The following is a 4,884-nucleotide window of genomic DNA, read 5'->3' as shown; positions in this document are numbered from 1 at the left end:
CAGCTCATGTTTTGTATTTTTAGTAGAGACGGGGTTTCACCATGTTGGCCAGGATGGTCTCGATCTCTTGACCTCGTGATCCACCCGCCTCGGCCTCCCAAAGTGCTGGGATTACAGGCTTGAGCCACCGCGCCCGGCCAATTTTTAATATTTTTAGTAGAGATGGGATTTTAGCATGTTGGCCAGGCCGGTCTCAAACTCCTGACCTCAGGTGATCCACCCGCCTCAGCCTACTAGAGTGTTGGGATTACAGGTGCAAGCCACCATGCCCAGCCCACAAATTATTATTAAATGTATATTTTTATATTTAAACATCACGTGATGTATATATGTTTTGTGGTAAAGCTCCAAGCAAAGCTGCAGCTTATGCCCTTGACCATAAAGCACCTCCTTTCCCTCCACCCTCCTTCCAGCTTCACTGGGAAGACACTAAGGTTAGCTCTGTGTCAGGTGTCATTGCAAGTCACATACATGTGGATTTCTGTATTGTTATGAGACTTTAGAAAAAATTCTGCAGTAAATTTAAAAAATGTAATATTCTTTGACCTGAGGTTTGGGTCTATATGTGAGGGCTTGTTACAGAAGTAATCTCGTGTCATCACAGTTTGTTGTACAGATTATTTCATCACTTTGGAATTAAGGCCATTACTCAATAGTTATTTATTTATTTATTTTTAATTGTACTTTATGTTCTAGGGTACATGTGCAGAACAAGCAGGTTTGTTACATAGGTATACACATGCCATGGTGGTTGCCTGCATCCATCACCCCGTCATCTACATTAGCTATTTCTCCTAATGCTGTCCCTCCCCATCCCCCGATAGGCCCAAGTGTGTGATGTTTCCCTCCCTGTTTCCATATGTTCTCATTGTTCCACTCCCACTTTTGAGTGAGAACATGTGGTGTTTGGTTTTCTGTTCGTGGGTTAGTTTGCTTAGAAAGATGGTTTCCAGCTTCATCCATGTCCCTGCAACGGACATTAACTTATCATTTTTTAATGGCTGCATAGTATTCCATGGTGCATCTTTGCCACATTTTCTTTATCCAGTCTATCACTGATGGGCATTTGTGTTGGTTCCAAGTCTTCGCTGCTGTCAACAGTGCCACAGTAAACGTACGTGTGCATGTGTCTTTATAATAGAATGATTTATACTCCTTTGGTTATATAGCTAGTAATGTGATTGCTGGGTCAAATGGTATTTCTAGTTCTAGATCCTTGAGGAATTGCCACACTGTCTTCCACAATGGTTGAACTAATTTACACTCCCACCAGCAGTGTAAAAGCGTTCCTATTTCTCCACATCCTCTCCAGCATCTGTCGTCCCCTGACTTCTTTTTTTTTTTGGATAAAGTCTCACTCTGGAGTACAGTGGTGTGATCTTGGCTCACTGCAACCTCAGCCTCCTGAGTAGCTGGGATTACAGGCGCTTGCCACCATACCCGGCTAATTTTTTTTCTTTTTGTGTTTTTAGTAGAGATGGGGTTTTACCATTGTTGCTAGGATGGTCTTGATTTCTTGACCTCATGATCTGCCCGCCTCGGCTTCCCAGTGTGCTGGGATTACAGGCATGCACCACGATGCCCAGCCCAAACTTGCTACTTTTTATATTTTTAAAACCTTTATACACACACACACACACACACACACACACACAGACACACACATATACATATATATACACACATGTGTATAATATATTTTGAAAATCTGGAGAAAATGACAACCCTTTGTATTAACATCTAGTTTTTTTGTTTTGTTTTGTTTTTTGAGATAGAGTCTCGCTCTGTTGCCCAGGCTGGAGTGCAGTGGTGCAATCTCAGCTCACTGCAACCTCCACCTCCCAGGTTCAAACGATTCTCCTGCCTCAGCCTCCCGAGTAGCCAGGACTACCATTACCATGCCCGGCTACTTTTTTGTACCGTGTTAGCCAGAATGATCTCGATCTCCTGACCTCATAATTTGCCTGCCTTGATCTCCCATAGTGCTAGGATTACAGGTGTGAGCCACTGAGACTGGCCCATCAACCTCTAGTTTTTTTGTGAGTCTGTGTAGGTTTTTATTATTTTTTGGACACATATATACAAAATGGATTTTCATACTTGAGTAATTTTGTTTTCATGTTATGTTATTTTGAGACACGCTCTTGCTTTGTTGCCCAGGCTGGAGCACAGTGGCATGATCTTAGGCAATCTTAGCTCACTGCCAGCTCTACCCTCAGGTCAGCCATCCTCCAACCTCAGCCTCCCAAGTACCTGGGACCACAGGTGCCTGCCACCATGCCTGGCTAATTTTGTTTTTTTTTTTTTTTTTTGTGAGTGTGTGTAGGTTTTATTTTGTGGTCATATATATACAAAATGGATTTTTGGCCAGGTGTGGTGTTTCACGCCTGTAGTCTCCCAGCACTTTGAGAGGCCGAGGTGGGTGGATCACCTGAGGTTGGGAGTTCAGGACCAACCTGACCAAAGTGGAGAAACCCTGTCTCCACTAAAAGTACAAAAAATTAGCCAGGCGTGGTGTTGCATACCTGTAATCCCAGCTACTCAGGAGGCTGAGGCAGGAGAATCACTTGAACCCGGGAGGTTGAGGTTGCTGTGAGCCAAGATTGCGCCATTGCATTCCAGACTGAGCAACAAGAGCAAAACTGTCGCAAATAATAATAACAATTAATTAAAAACAAATGGATTTTCATACTTTGAGAAGTTTTGCTTTCATGTATTTTGTTTTGAGAGGAGGTCTTGCTTTGTTGCCCAGGCTGGAGACCAGTGGTGCAGTCTTAGATCATAGCAACCTTCACCCTCAAGCTGAAGCCATCTTCCCACCTCAGCCTCTTAAGTAGCTGGCACCACAGGTGCCTACCACCATGCTTGGCTAATTTTTTTTTTTTTTTTTTTTTTTTTTGAGACAGAGTCTCTGTTGCCCAGGCTGGAGTGCAGTGGTGCAGTCTCAGGTCACTGCCACCTTTGCCTCATGGGATCAAGCATTTCTCCTGCCTCCTCCTCCCGGGTAGCTGGGATTACAGGCATGTGCCCTGTGCCCAGCCGATCTTTCGTAGTGGACATTGTCATCTCTGAAGACATTACTCATGCTCTGCCTCACGTAGATACTGAATGTCACTTGGTGTGTCATTGAAAAGTTTCTAACATTTCTATAACAGAAACCCTGCATTGATTTTTTTGTTTGTATATTTCTTCTATCATCCACAAACATAAAAAATACCATGAGGGAATCAAGACTTCTTCACAAAGTATAATAAACAACTGGGAAGACATAATGTGAAAAATCCCTTTCTCCATTTGTCAGAACATTCCCTACAATTAAATCCGTGCTTTCACCTCTCTCCTCTTCTCATTCTCTGTAAAGATAAGAACGCCTCCCATAACTATGTGGTTAAAATGTGCTTTCATTTCAGGGTCCATTGACATTCAGAGATGTGGCCATAGAGTTCTCTCCGGAGGAGTGGAGATGCCTGGAGCCTGCTCAGAGGGCTTTATACAGGGACGTGATGTTGGAGAACTACAGGAACCTGGTCTCCCTGGGTGAGTCCAGTTTCCCCCAGAAGCGGGGACGTGCCCTTGCTTATCTTTGTATTTTCTCTTGTTGCCTCTTGGGAGCTGCGTCCTTGCTTTATAGTGGAAAATCAGAGAGCTGGAGAGGCCGGTGGGGTTGCAGGAGAATTTTATTTAATGTGATCATGGGCTCAGCAGAATTGCTTCCTAATTCTGAGCAAAGGACAAAGAAAATGGGGTCCCTTTTATGCACCTATATGGTACAGGATGACAAAGCAGGAAGTAGATTTATAGAAGCTAAAACAAAGAACAGTTCATCAGCATGTATCATGTCTTGTGATGCACTTTACATTTGAAAAGTAACATTTTGAGAAACACATTCTGCAGTTTTGAGCTTATCTGCTCTGTGACCTTGCATCTGGTCAGTAAGAAAAAGAAATTTTTAGATGGCTGGGAACTTTGCTAAATGAGGGGAGGATAGATAAGGTTAAATGGTTTGCAGGAAAGCAGTTAATATTCTGCTTCAACAGAGCTGGGGAGGTATCATATTAAACAGGACACAGTGCAGCAAAATTTACTTTATTATATAGCAGCTGCAAATTACAAGGTTTTGTTTTGCCATTATTGATTGTTTCATTCTCTTTATTCTCCCCTTTGTTGCTTTTTATGAATAACACTTTAATAGAAAGCTACACCACCACTGTAAGCATCTGATTACTGTTAACTTTAGAGGTATGCCATTTTTGGTTTGTTTTTCTCTCCTTTTTCCCTTCTTCTTTTTCTTGGTTTAATCTGATTGGTCTTTCTTTTTTTTAAAAAAAAAAAAAACAAACAAACAAACAGGGTTTTACCATGTTGGCCAGGCTGGTCTTGAACTCCTGACCTCGGGTGATCCATCTGCCTTGGCCTCCCAAAGTGCCGAGATTACAGGCGTGAGCCACCACGCCTGGCCTCTGATTGGTATTACTATCAGATGATTTACTAGATTTATTTAAGTATATCTAATACCTTGTAGCTCAGTGTCAGTGTGGAAGGGTGAATCAAGTGTGTTGTAGATCCTTTTTTTTTTTTTTTTTTTTTTTTTTGAGACGGAGTTTCACTCTTGTTACCCAGGCTGGAGTGCAATGGCGCGATCTCGGCTCACCGCAACCTCCGCCTCCTGGGTTCAGGCAATTCTCCTGCCTCAACCTCCTCAGTAGCTGGGATTACAGGCACGCGCCACCATGCCCAGCTAATGTTTTTTTTGTAGTTTTAGTAGAGACGGGGTTTCACCATGTTGACCAGGATGGTCTCGATCTCCTGACCTCGTGATCCACCCGCCTCGGCCTCCCAAAGTGCTGGGATTACAGGCTTGAGCCACCGCGCCCGGCAGATCCT

The 4,884-nt window shown here is 43.3% G+C and overlaps 1 pseudogene; it reads left to right on the top strand.

The window, feature by feature from the left end:
• The window catches only part of LOC116540731, a 14,263-nt pseudogene extending 10,327 nt beyond the window's left edge, over positions 1-3,936 (top strand).
• The last annotated feature ends 948 nt before the right edge of the window (positions 3,937-4,884 follow it).

The sequence above is a fragment of the Sapajus apella genome, unplaced genomic scaffold (assembly GCF_009761245.1).
Source record: "Sapajus apella isolate SASKATOON/1434 unplaced genomic scaffold, GSC_monkey_1.0 scaffold144, whole genome shotgun sequence".
Lineage (NCBI taxonomy): Eukaryota > Metazoa > Chordata > Mammalia > Primates > Cebidae > Sapajus > Sapajus apella.
Note: the sequence above shows the minus strand (reverse complement) of the source record. Positions and strands in the feature narration are given on the sequence as shown.